Source organism: Gopherus evgoodei, chromosome 6 (assembly GCF_007399415.2).
Source record: "Gopherus evgoodei ecotype Sinaloan lineage chromosome 6, rGopEvg1_v1.p, whole genome shotgun sequence".
Taxonomy (NCBI): Eukaryota; Metazoa; Chordata; order Testudines; family Testudinidae; genus Gopherus; species Gopherus evgoodei.
The window spans coordinates 39,291,129-39,305,660 of record NC_044327.1 but is presented as its reverse complement, the minus strand read 5'-3'; the positions used below and the strand labels follow the sequence as shown (position 1 = coordinate 39,305,660).

Below are 14,532 nucleotides of genomic sequence, written 5' to 3'. Positions count from 1 at the left end.
TGAGTAACCCCTCTCTTCTTCTTCTTTGAGTGCTGTCCCTGTGGGTGCTCCACTTCAGGTGACTGTAGAGCAGTGCCCCTCAGAAGGCAGGAGGGACTTTGGGTTCATTTGAGTCATAGTGGTAAGTACAATTAGGCCCACTATGGCATCAGCCCTGGAGTCTTGAGTGATTGAATAGTGCTCAATGAATGTGTGGACAGAGGCCAAAGTGACCACCCTACAAATCTCTAGTATCGAACATTATTTAGGAACGCTGTAGAGGCTGAAACTGATTGTGTGGAGTGCGCTCTGATGTGTGTAGGAGAGTCTGCGTTTCGAATATGATAGCAATATTGAATGCATGCACAGATCCATTTAGACAGTCCCTGAGTGGAGACTGCATGGCCTTTCGAACGTTCAGTAGTAGAAACAAAAAGTCTAGAAGATTTCCGAAAAGGTTTGGTCCTTTCCATGTAAAACACTAACACACACCTGATTGTTATTTTTTTCAAAGATTTGGCAAAAGTGATGAACGCTGCCCCTGAGCTCCGTTTTCAGCCGAGGACAGTTGAGAAGAAACTGGAGGGCTCGGGTCATGCACATGCTAGACACGGCACCAACGGCACCACGAGACGCCTACTGCGCATGCGTGACACTGCTACCATAAATCTCTGATCGGCGGTGCCGGGACACACCAACAGCTGAAGTGGAGCACCCACAGGGACAGCACTAGAAGAAGAATGTATTGTTTTTAAGAGGTTAGAGGAGGGACATTCTCAGCCTTATTCTGATCTCATATATTAGCATCAGTTGCTCCATATCTTGTAAGATCAACTGATCTTTTTCAATAACGTATGCTTTCAGGGACAGCATCTGAGACAGGAATAGATTTTGTGTACGTCTGGTTTTGGGTGAAACACTTTGTGCCTGATTTTCAGAGAGGATGAAGTTATATAGCTGCCAAGGAGGGTCATCTGCACTTCGGAAAATCAGGCACAAGGAGTTTCAAAGTTGGGCACCCAAATACCTGGGGCACGGAAAATCAGTGAACGCTTGTGAACTTGTGGCCACTGTTCGGTGTGTCTTACTTCTATGTTGCTACTGAAGTTTGCATCTCTCTGCTGGATGAGGCTATAGAGCTGTAAATAATTACATTATTATTACTGAAAATGCTTTCATTTCTCTTTGGCTTTGTTTGGGAACAGAGTGCGTTTCCTTGGTGTTGTCTCCTTTTGTTCTCTGTCACTTATTTTTGTTTAATTGATGTTGTTAAATATAGTGTAAATTAGCTAGTGCTTTCAAAGGTAACTTGGTACATACAAGGATTTTATGAGGAACTACATGAGGGATTTAAAGGAAATAGAAATTGAGATACATATGGCTCTGTTGTATTGTCTTCATTTTCAATAAGTAGGTTGGTGGAGAAAATTACAAAAATATGTGTTGTGAATGGCAAAGCAGCAATGCCATGCAACGTGTGCCCCTTTTAAATTAAAATGTATATTCTTTTTTGAACACTTGATCTTACTGTGACTAAAATATTAGAAACAGAAATGTTTCCTAGAATGTAAACCAGCAGAAAAACTTAATTATTTGCTGAAGAGAAAACTTCAGATAAGAATCCATATGACATAAAAATAAGTTAGTTATCTCATAATACCTTGTAAATCAGTGGTGCCAAACTGTGGATCTAGTCTACTTAAAGTACTGATCCGACCTTCATGAAGCATTCAGATGCAGCAGAATACACTTCATTTTGTTAAATAAAAATCTCTAGCCCATTAAGTTGCAAAGAAAACTTGCCAAATTTGAGCCAAGTATAACTGATATAAAATCCATGAAGAGTTGTCTGAGTCTGTAGAGAGCATCAAAGAAAAGCTCCAAGAAATGTGAATTGGACTTATTCATCTCAGTGGATTGTTGACTTGAAAGCCTTATAAAGGCATGTAATGATCTGTATCTTAAATATTTTAGGAATGCAGTAGTGCACCCTAATTTGCACATTTACCAGAACTTCTTGTGCACATTGGGTAATTGCATGTGCAAATGACAAAGTAAGCATAAGGCAGACATGGCAATGGTTTCAAAAGTACTTTGCCTTATTTTTCCCCAGTGAGAGATGCTGATTGTAACAGTAACTTTGCTAACTAACTAAAGTCATATCTAGGAACAGAAAATGTAGGTCATACCTATAAAATGCAGACACTGAAAAAGACGTAGGGGTCATAATGGACAAAGAACTCAACGGGAGGCGGGAGCTCCCAGTGTGATGCTGTGACAAAAATGGCTAGTGTGATCAATGGATGTATTAACAGAGTAGTAGTGAGTAGGAGTAGGGAGATTATTTTACCTCTCTGTAGGGCACTGGTGAGACCAATATTAGAATACAGTGTACAATTCTGGTGTCTATATTTTATAAAGGATGTTGAACAATTTGAAAGTAGGATTGTAGTGCAAAAGCTTATTTGTTACATAGGTGCCATAGTCTACTCAATCTTTGTGCAAACCTGTTTGATTGAAAGTGGGAAGATTGCTATAGATTAATGGCAGCTTTATAGACCCAGCCAAAAATCTTTGTTAAAATATAGCCCCCTCTTCACACAATGAGGGTCACGACCAGGACGTGGGTGGTCAGACCTAGTGGTCAGAGCAGGATCTGGAGGAGGTCGGGTACCAGAATGTCAGAGGGCAAACCAAGAGTCAAGCAGAGTCAAAGTATGGGGTCTCTTCACACAGAGTCTGAAGCGGAGGAAGAGAGAAAGGCAGGCAGTCTCTTGTTGCTCAAACAGTTCCCATCATAGCTTCCCAGTTTAAGTACTGGTACCAGCCAATCAGTGGGCTGCTAGGAGGTGCCACTCAGGTCCTGCTGGGTGGTATTTTCTGCTGGATCCAGCCTCACACAGTCCTTTTGCAAGAACCCAGCCTAAGCTTTGGAGGGCGCTGTGAAGACTTCAGCAGTCGAGAACCCCCCATGATCCCAGGTTCTAGCCATGCAGGCTCTTACAATGAGTTTGATATGCCTGTGAATCCCTATATGCCTTTATTCTTGTGATGATTTTCTCTAATAGTCTGATGAAATCTGCTATCCAAACATCAATAAATAGAGGCACTATTCAAATATCATTTAGATTTGGACATTACAAATAGTAATACTGGGATTCATTGCTGGCTCTCTAGGGTGCTGTCTCTGTTTGTGTAAAAGATAGAAAAGCCCAAGCCTGAGATTTTCACATGCAATGGAAGCTGGACACCCAACTACATTTGCTCTTTTGAAAATTCCATCCCATCTAAAAGATATATTTAAATATTTAGACTGTAAGCAATTTTGGGAAGGGAATATCCACCTATGACAATGGGGTCCCAGTCCTTGGTTGGGGCTCCTAGTGTGTAGAGTAATACAAATCATAAATAATAGGAAACTTAATGAGGAAACTTAATGTATTGGGCTTGTAAGTAGTTGAAGTTCTGTGGTTTGTGTTATATAGGTGGTCACACTAGATGATTTACTGGTCCATTCCAGCCTTAAAATCGACCAATCTATATAGAGATGAATTTAAGCCCTAAATATTAAGTGTAATGTATATATTTAGTCATATATTTAAACCTATCAACGCTATATCAAGAATAGGCATTGACTATTGTAGGCTTTATGGATCAATAAGCGGAAATCACTTATCACTTTTCTCTCTTATTTTTCCCATCTGTAAAATGGGGATAATAATATTTCCCCTACATCTCATGAAGGCAAAAGCCTCTTAAAACCTAAAGTGTTTATTAATGTGTCATAGAGGAAACAAGCTCAGTCAGGAAAAGTTTCTTCCATTAACTTGTTCATACCTTTGAAAAATGTCACTCCAGGAGCTAAGGCCGACATATAGTGTTATATAAATCCAAATCTGTGTACAATCTGTTCTTTCCTGTTGCTTGTCACTTCTCCCTATTTCACAGCTACGCTAACCTAAGATCACAAAAGTACTGAGCCTTGCTGTGTTCACCTGTAACATTGTTCTCAGTAACTTTTCTCTTGGTATTTGTTGCATTACAGTCAGATTTATGAATAGTGCCACCACCAAATTCAAGGGAATCAGAAGGAGTAAGTGAGCCAGGCAAGTTCTCTCCAAGATGTAAAGTCTGAATCTTAATAAAAGGTCTTGTTCTTGTTCTGCTATTTGTAGGATGAATAAAGTTTAGGCCAGTTCTTATTTTAGATTTAATCAAGGACAAGCTCATGTTCTAAACCAGTTCATCCATCCGTAAGCTGAGATCAGATAAGGAATGTCTCAGGAAAATACACAGTTTCAGATCAACGTATACTTTCCCATAATTCAACAGACCTATTTTAACATATAAGTGGACACCTCTCATTATGTAAATGAACAAAAGTCATCAAAATAGTGAGTGCCTCAAGCATTATGTTTAAAAAAATCTATATTCAGGATTGAAATAGAAAACCCAATCCCCTTTTTTATGTAATAAGAAGATGAGGGAGGAGAATGCAGAAATGGCACGCTAACAAATTATCCATGTGAAATGTGTCTTTTACTCAGTTTGTAACTTAAACATGGGTAATTATCTTAGCAACTGCCATATCATTTCAAACCCTCTAGTAAATGTGAAGTACAGAGCACTTTCCTAAACAAACTTAGCCATGAGGTTTAATTATGGGAAATGACGCATTTTTCAGAATGTTCTTGGGGAGGGAAAACTTATTTCAAGCTGGAATGTGTATGCTTTTAAAATAAATGTTATTAATACATGTTTTTCCCCTAAACATTGTAAATGGCTGGTTGTGGAGGTCCCCCTTCTCTTTTTTCTTATTCCAAAATCATTGGTTTGAAAATCTGAGTCACTCTACAAAAGAAAAAGGAACACACACACACACACACACACACAGAGGCAGCTGGATTCTCCTCTCCCTTACAACAGAGTAAGTCTAGACTAACTCCACTGAAAATATGATTCTTTAAGATATGATTAAGGCTTCAAGTCTATCCCTGAGGTTACAGAAGTCAGATTCTGTGACTTTCTGGGACCTCCGGGACTTCTGCAGTAGCCAGTGCAGCTGACCCCAGGGCTGCCCGAGCAGCTGCTGTGCCTTAGGGATAGCTGCAGTGGCTGCTGCTCGGGTGGTCTAGGAAGCTGGCCCCAGAGGTTGTCAGAGCAGCAGAGGTCCCTGGCATGGCCCCGGAGCAGCAGTGGCACCCTGGGCCAGCCATCCCCCGTGGAGCCGCAGCAGTGCCCCGGGCCATGTCCCTGTCTGGAGCAGCAGCAGTAGCACTCTGTTCCCTCCTCCCCCTGAGCAGCAGTGGCACCCCAGATGGCTGCTCCCCCTCCCCAGAGCAGCAGCACCCCGGTTCCCCACCACCCCCGGAGCAGCAGTGCCACTCCAGAGTCTCTTCACTTAAGCAGCAGCACCCCCTGGAGCCTCCCCCCTAAGCAGCAGCGGCACCCCAGAGCCTTCCAGAGCACCTAAGATTTAGTCAGAGGTATTTATAATATAAGTCATGGACAGATCATGGGCCGTGAATTTTTGTTTATTGCCTGTGACTTTTATTGTCCATGACTTTTATGAAAAATAGCCATGATTAAAATGTAGCCTTAGGTATGATGTGTGTGCAGTTGCTGGACAGGCCTTTAAAACTGGCTCTCTTGCATGTGTAACATAGCAGCATATTTTCCCCAAATGTTGGGAGAAGTTGTTTTCATGTGTTCATTTGCATATTGATCAGTACACTCTGGTTATTATTTTTATTCTGTTAGCACCCAGAGGCCCCAACCAAGATCCGGCTCCCTTTGTGCTCAGCCCTGCACAAACATACAGTGAGGCTACGTCTTCACTAAAGATTTAACTGGTTGTGAATCACAAGCTTTCTGGTTAACATATTTTGTGTTCAGATACAAACACCCTCAGTCATGCCATCTCTGTGCCATGCTGCGGCCACCACACTCTGAAATCTAGGGCAAGCCAAAAGTTACCTTGAATTAGTACAAAGCAAGACAAGCTATCTGCGTAGCCACAACTAGTCACAACAATCAAGAGATGAAGGTCCACCAATCCCTTCCCACAAGTCCCCAAGGTATCCAGTCCTGTTTCCTAGCTTGCCATTGACCTGTGCTTTGACCCCTGACCAGAAGCTGAGTACTTTTTAATGGTTCTGCTCAGCATTCTCAGTCCAACGCTGTCTGCAATACTTTCAGCTTTAGTCATCTCTGATTTCTGGCACACTAGTAAGAAGAATGCCTCGCAAGAAGCCCATACATAAGTGTCCAGACATCTGACTAGATGCTGACACCAAAGTTTTGGTCAACTGTAGGGCCTAAGCAAGCAAAATCCATGTCACTGGGGCCAAGAAGAGGAATCCCCAGCAGTATGATCCCATAATAAGCCAGACTAGATATAGCTAAAGAAGATAAAGGGGCTCAAGGTGAGCTTCCAGGATAACAATTCCAAGCTTAGTGGTGCCCCAATGAGCTGCCTGTTTTACAAGGAGCTGAACCACATGCTGAGCTCCCTAACTACAGAGCCCCACTTGGACTCCTCTGTGGAACTGGGATGAGTGCAGATTTTGAATTTGGATGCCTAAGAGAACATGCAAACCAGTCTCTTGGCTGTGTGAAAGCTGGCTGACCCCCCTTAATAGATTACAAGCAGCCAGTAGGTGGGAGGGGTGAGTACTGCTCATGGACACAGTAGCCTGAACTTTTTCACTATCTCTTTTCCTCTGCCTCAAAGCAGGAAGATCCTGCTCCAAACCAGTCAGTACTAGCCAGATAATGGAAACATGAGATTTACACTTACCATCAGTATTACCACGCAAGGGTCTTGTGTCTGAATGTGTATAAAAGGTTTGTGAAATTTGTGTAAGACAGAGTCTTTTGTTCCAAGGTACAGGCTCTCATTTTTCTGCAGAATAAAGCATTTTTCCTTATCCCTGTCAGGCTGTTAATTGGCTCTCAGCTAGGCAGACCCGATATTTCGGTAACAGTTTCTGGCGACTCTGGTGGGACTCTCCTAGCTCAGACATTGGACTCCGGACGGCTGCGGCGAACTAGGAGCGGCGCCACTGGGGTACTTAACCCCTCTTCCTCACTTCTCCGCAGCCCCTGGGGTTCGTGATCCGATAAGGTGAGCCTTAATAGGATAAGGAAATACTATCTGGTTCTGGTTAGAGGTGAGCCTCTTATCTGGTTATCTGGTTCTGGTGCACTATCTGCTTCTGGTTCTGTTCTGTTTAACTGGTTACTGTTGTTTTTCTGCTCTGTATACTTTGGGCGTTAGGAGTGTGGGCGAACTGAACCTCTCGTTCGTAATTCCTCGGAGTGGAAGCCATGCGTGCGAGGAAGCTCTGAGGGTTGAATTGAGGATCCTTCTGTCCCATCCCCTGTAGTGGTCAGTGTAATAGAAGTAGAAAAACCTGGATTAGACTGTAATTCCCTCTGTTCTCTGTGTAATTCTCTTTCTGTTTGAGTGTCAGCAGACAGATTGTGGGTCTCTGGTAAACCCTCTAAAGGGGTTTGATTATATGTTAAGTAAATGGCCTTTACCTGGTGTTCAGAAAGGAATGTCAAGAGGAAATTGAATAGTTAAACGCCAATGGACTATGCATTTTTGCCCAGGTAGCAAGCCTCACGAGTGAGGACTCGGGTAGTCCTTGTGAGTAGAATGTTAGGGAAGAGACCAGAAGGGTGGGGGACTAGTTAGAAGCCCATCCTCCTAGCTAAACTGTAGTGGAACAAGTTGGTGCCCAGCTTGATAGGGATAAGGAAAACATGTTTTATTTTGCAGAAAAAGAGAGCCTTGTACTTTGGTACAAAAGAGGGGTGTTCTTCTTTCCTTGCATAGTATTATGGACTTTAGACCATCTAGAGTTCTTTCTCCTGCTTGTTTAATACCTGTCAAATATGATTAGGAATTTTTTTAAGTTTGCCTGGTGGGCTGAATTATTTGGGTTCCATTGAGTAGGGTTAGTAAGAGCTATAATATGTGTTTATTACTGGCAGCTATAATATAGTGCCAGCTATAATACTGCGTTTATTACTTGTCAGACCCGATATTTCGGTAACAGCTGTGGAACAGCCAGCCCAGAGCGGAAATCAGCCTCATTCACAGGAGCTCTTTGGTGTTCTAGATCTCAGTGAGCATGGCTGGTGGAGGAGCCCAACATGGACAAATCCAGAGGAAGACCAAGCATCTCAGCTGGGTAAGATGGGCACATTATTATTTTTGTTATTATAAAGATTACTACAAAATATGTGGGTGAGTTTTAGCCTTAGCATCAACATTAGAAAAGAACAGCTTATAGGAGCTGATCGCAGTAGCAATTCATTAATAGAACAGCATTGCATTGGTGCAAAAGACTTAAAAGCTAAAAGCATTGCAGGCAGAGCTTTGTGAAAGTAAGCACCTGTACAGCTTGGAAACCCCATCCATTCAAATCCTACAATTATTTTCGGGATATTTCCCAATATAACCATCCTATGTTGCAGCAGAGCAATAATGGCCTTGCAAACCTTCACGACCACTGTGCCAACAGTGGATTTGCCAACAACAGATCTATAACAACCAGTTTCCACAAGATGATAGCAACATTCTGGACCATTATTGCCTCTCTCTCATATCCAGAGGTTCTGGTACTCAGACAAGCTCCTCACACAGCTACAGCAATATGGCCTTCCTCATGTAAAAGTTCTGAGCCCACTACTCATCATCTCATATATTCATCATGATGTAGTCCTCCCACACTTGTGGTCCTAATCCAGGGGCAGCAGTTTGAATAGGGGCTTGCCCTAGATTTCAGAGTGTGGTGGCCACTGCATGGCACAGAGATGGCATAGCTGAGGGTGTTTGTATTTGTCAACTGGCTCCATGACTATGTGGTGCTGACCTTGTCTCCTTTGGTTTGTAACAGCAAGCTGCTACCATCTTCTTCTGCCAAAAAGCCTCCTCAGAAATACCCACCAATACCTTTTTGTGACAGCTCCTGCAGAGGCATGCTAAAGAAACACTGCCTCCATAAAAGCCAGCAGGGATCAGTCCCAGTTGTTAAGGTGAGTGGGATCTGTACCTTACAGTACAAGGAGGTACCAGCACATTAGCTTGGGTCTGGCCAGGAAATGAATTTCTCAGGTCTACACCCATTTCTGCCCACAATCCCCCATTGCAGGTAGCCACTGCATCATTGCACACATCCCTTCTTCCTTTTCTCCTCACTTCCTCTGGCCTAGGCCAACCATGGTGTTCAACATGGTGGACAAGCCCTACAGAAGGGAGCATAGAGCAGCACAGTGAGTTGTGGTGCTATGAACTATGGACTATGCACCCAGAAATCTTTGTCTCTCTCCTGATCGGATGCAGCACCAGTGTGGATGCAGGGCATGACAACAGGCACTCAGAACTTGACTGTTGTTTTGCAGTGTGGTCATGTTCTATCAAGTTTGGGAAAAGCAAGACAACTAGCTTGTGATTATTGAACTTGAGGTTAAACTCATGAAGTAGTTTAATAGGTGTTAAGCATACTCAAATTAGACCTTTATAATATGAAATACTAATATTAAGAATAAGGTGACTTTTCTGATGTCAACTGCAATCTTTTAAAAGGGTCACTCTTTAGACTGAAACTGTCCATGTTTGCTCTTTGCTGAAAGGTGATTATTTTGTTTTATTTTATTTGAACCATTTTTGAGTTCTGAAAGAGTCAAAGAAAAACAATACGCTTTTCAAATTATAAAAAATTATTGCCAGACCTTTTTCTCATCTGAATAACTTAAAAAATAGTCTGAGCATTTCCATTCTTCTCTGCAGCCCCTTGGATACAAATCAATAAGGATAAATTAACCTGAATATTGGAATGAAACAATGAACAAAAAGGAGAATATTCTTTTTTAAGTATCACAGTGAGCAGTTCATCTGAGATCAGAAGTTCAGTTGCCAAGTGAAGACATCAGCTGAGTAAAAATAGGTGAAATTGCTCTCTCTCCTGCTTTGGACAAGGTTTAAATCAACAGATGTTTCCCATCGAAAGAGGAATTGAAATTTAGGAGTTGAGCAAGTTCCTAGCAGGGCTGCTGTTTTACAGTAACAAGCTAAGACCAAAATTTGCAAACATAGATGCCTAAAATGAAGCTCCTCAAAATGTATTTAAATGTTTATTTAGGAAAATGCTGGCCTAAGTCTTTTAATACATGTAAAAAATAGGGACTTGGGTTTTTTTTTTTTAGAAGTTCTGAATACCATAGCCCACACTGAAGTGAGGGGGAGATGGCAATGCTCAGCGCCACTGAAAACTTGTATTTATATGTCCAAAACAATCATGAAATAAAAGAAACCAAATGGTCTCCAATGTGGGGTTAAAAGAAACCACTTAGTAATGGAGTACAGGAGAGAGTACATATGAAGTACATATAATAAAATAGGGAGGTTGAATCAAAATTCTTGTTTTCCAATCTGGAAAATGTTTGTGAAACTGAAACAACTTTGTTTGTTTGTTGACAATTCATTTGGTTTATTAGCTTCTATTTTTCCTGTCAAGATCACTGTGGAAATGTTGCGGCAAGTGTTCACCTCACTAATTACTTATACAGTCATATGATGGCATGAAATGACTTCTTCATCCTTCAGTAATTACTTCAGCTACTTTTGCAACTGCATGAAAATACCAATTTGATCTTGTTTTGGTGAAGAACTCAAACATGGAGATTACTCTGTGGTCTTGTGTATGGCTCAAAGCCATCATGTGGTATTTCAGAGATGTGTCAGGGTCTACAGGTCCTACACTGAACCAGGGCAGGGAGTAGAGCAATACTGGTCTACGGAGGCCCTGCCCCTCAACCGGTGCAGGGCATGTTCTGAGTGGAGAAGCAGTTTAAAAGGACCTGGATAGCCCAAGAGAGAGGGGCAATGAGCTGCATATGGCACCATGAAGCAAGGCTGATGCTGAGCTGTGCAGGGTGCAGCAATGGCTTTGTGAAGGCTGCTCTAACAGAAGGGACTTGGGTTCCTTCCTCCACTTTTGGAGGGGAGATGAAAGCCCTGAGAGAGACTGGCTTACCGAACTGGACACTGAGAGACTGAGCAGTCTGTTCAGCTGATACCATGCCCCAAGCTGAGACGTTTCAGGTTGGTAGTAAATGACCACAGGGCAACAAAATTTTGGATAGCTCAGTAATTGGGCCGGACATTTCTAGCATCTCAAATTACAATCTGGAAACTTGCTTTCATGATGAAAATCTGCATCTTTCTCCCAGGCACAATGCAGCTCAGGTATACATAGAAGGAATAGATACGGCGACTTTGCTGTCTCCACACTGTCACACTCAAAGGAAGCCAATTATTTATTTGTGGATGATTATTTTGGATGCCCTTGTCCACATATATCTGATAGGAAAAGGGTTCATTTCTCACCCTGACAAACAGCCTCTCTCACATAGTGGCAAAATTTTGAAAAGCAATATTCTTGGTTGTGTGGCATTGACTAGCTAATGATTTTCCTCTAGTGTGGATGAGTCTGCTGTTCATAGCTCCCCAGCAAACTGCTTGATCTATGCAAGCTGCCCTGCAAAGTGCTCGCACCCCCAGTTCTGTCACAAACGTTAACTGTAACCACTTTTCATATGCGAGCATCCAGGCAGCACTCTAGGAGGAAGTACCAGGCACCTCACACAGTGTTGTTTCTTTGTCAGACAGGTTTCTACAAAGAGGACAAAATGTACATAACAGTAAATGACAGGAGTATTGACCCTTTAGTCTCCTTAGCTGAGCATGAAATACACAAAGATTGCCAGAAGATGGGAGTGGATGACAGGGGCTGGATCACTCAGTGATTGCCCTCTTCTGTTCATTCCCTCTGAAGCACCTGGCATTGGCCACTGTCAGAAGCCAGGATACTGGGCTAGATGGACCATTCCTGATGCAATATGGCCATTCTTATCTAAGAAGCAGAGATCACCCAGATTCATTTCTCCTGCTCTGAACAGGGGATCACTAAGCAGGAGAGAGAATGGGTCTGCCTTCTTCTTCCCCTGCACCACACGGCCTAACCCGTTAACCCTTGTTGGGGTGAATCAGTGACAAGCCCATTCTCCAACATCCAGCAGTGCTTAGAGCCAGAAAATCAGCACTTAAGATGCATATAGCTATAGCATGCACAAGTCACTGGGACAATGCAAACAAGTGATTAGGGGTATTAAACACAAGTGTTATATAGGAATTGCCAAACCAGACCAAGTTAGTGGTCCATATAGTCTGGTACTCTGTCTCTGACAGTGGCCAGCGCAAGATATTTCAAAAGCAGGAGTAAAAAATTCAGTAATGGACATTTATGGAATAACCTGCCCATGGCCTGTTTGGATCCTAAGTCCTGTCAGTTCCTTCTGTTTGACACTAACTGAAAGAAAAATTGCAGGCACACTAACAAATCAGCTGTCCTAGGGGAGTTGAGAGACACAGGAGTCAGCAGTTCATTTATGAGAGTTACAAGTAGATATTCATGAAATGGGCTATCACCCTGAAAGCTAATGGGACAGAATATAATTTTAGAGAGGATGGATATGTTTGGCATACATTGGGCACTCAACCAGAAACCTGTGATAGTGTGTGTAACTATCTGTACAACATAAAGTTGTTTAATTAAGGGTGATTATTAATCCTTGGCTTTCGTCCACTTGCAACCAGGATGGGAACACTCATAAGAGTAAGGAGGTTTAAGATGTAGCAATAAAATTTATAACTTAGTATTTGTCCTATACCTGGGCTGCTCATCAAACAAAATGCCGGCATGTTATCTGGATTTCTATTTTTTAGGCCTATAATGGCAAAAACGGGTCTTTTTAATTGCTGAACAGAGAAAAGGAGGAGCTGGTAATGTCCCTGCACCCACACAAAGTACCTGCATGGGACGCAAGCATAAAGCAGACTTTCTGAGGGCCTGTTTCATGTCTGTCATGTGTTTGTGGACACAGTATTCTGCCTGTGAAGGCATCGGCTTAAAACAGGACTACTACAAAACTTACATATAGGCTCTGTAGTATTGGAAACTGTATCTTAAAGTATTTTAGCTTCCCAGACAGGAGGACTGGGAGAGGGACGCTGCAGAAGCCCGTGTTCTGTTATACTGAGGCAGTTGCAACTGTGTCACTGAATACAGGATCACTTTTGAGCACCTTGGGCCAAGCATGATTACTGAACAACAGTTTCTTTTGTGCTTCCAGGCCTAATCTTATCTAGCTACCTAATTTATCTGTGATTGATATGGTTTTCTTGCTTTAAAATGCCCCTCAAGTATTTACAAAGAAATAACAAAACAATATCTCCTTCATTTTCTTCCAGCACATGACAGTTAGTTCCCTGATCAGATGATCCAGGATTTTTTTTTAAAGTTATTATCAATGTTGTGTGTGAGAGAAAAACTCATTGATAGGAAACTTAAGTTGAATAAATAAGTTTTGCAGTTAGTACTGAACACTAAACTGAACACTAGTAGTGAGTACTAAAGCCTGTCCTGCAGTTATTTTTAGTTCTGGTGCTCACAAGTCTCCTGCAGGAGTAGTCGCAATGCAATGCCCAACTGATATCTCACCTTGTTTTGGTCTTTCCTGGAGGCAAAGCATATAGCGTCCATGAATTCAGCTCTTGGCCCCTCTATGGAGACTGTCAGCAGGGTTGCCAGTTTCAATGGTGGTGATTTCTGGGAAGATCTGGAAGAAGACCACAAATTCTTTTTCCAGGGCCACCATACCACCATCAAGGAATAAAAAAAAATTGGTGAGCAGCCTAGATCTGAATTACTGACCTAAGGTGAAAGACTGTAGCCCGTTACCACTTCTCTGAGGCATTCACGTCTCCTCTGCTGTTGTTCTGTTAATAATAGTGTATGTTGTTGTTTTTGATAAATGTGTGTGTTGCGATACAGTTTTAAAATGTAAATGTTTATAAAAAGTAAGCAATTCCAACAGCTAAGACACCTAATTCCAAAGACAGTGCTACAGGAATAAAATAAAGGAGAGTAAATTAAATCCCTTATTTAGAATGAATTGTCCAACAGAATCGATCTGATCTCAAAATTGCCATTGAATGTAATGTTTCAAACCTGTATTTGAAGACTTAAGTATTAGCTATAAATCACGAGAGTGCAGCTCAGCTAATCTATACAAGGCAATAATCCTTTAAACAATTATAGGATTTCATCCAGGATCACGTTATTATTATGTACATTAGGCAGAAATTGTCTCTCATCTAAAGAAATCTTGGGAGGAAATACAATTCTCAGTTCATTGGCAATGTAACGGTGACACAGTGAGGTGCAATGACTGAGATGTTGGCAATCCCCTTACTCAAAGGCATACTGCAGGCTAGAAAATGGCCATGGCTCGTGTAGGTGGCAATGAATCCAGTCTTTCTGGCAGTTGCGTTTGTGGTATAAGTGTGATGACTAACGTGTGTTTAAATTAGCCCTGCCCACACTAAACCCAGTTTAACTCTGACATCACACTGGCTTTCAGTCAGTATTCAGTATATGAAATAGTTCAGAAACCCAGATTTGCAGCCAGCTACCATGG

At 42.0% G+C, this 14,532-nt stretch overlaps 1 long non-coding RNA gene across 1 annotated transcript; it reads right to left on the bottom strand.

The window, feature by feature from the left end:
- Nucleotides 1-11,328: 11,328 nt before the first annotated feature.
- LOC115653586 lies at nucleotides 11,329-13,667 on the bottom strand. Its single transcript, XR_004000957.1, has 2 exons — nucleotides 13,554-13,667; nucleotides 11,329-11,666 (listed from the first exon to the last, which is right to left on the bottom strand). It is a non-coding gene; the product is annotated as an uncharacterized LOC115653586 (long non-coding RNA).
- Between the last annotated feature and the right edge of the window lie 865 nt (nucleotides 13,668-14,532).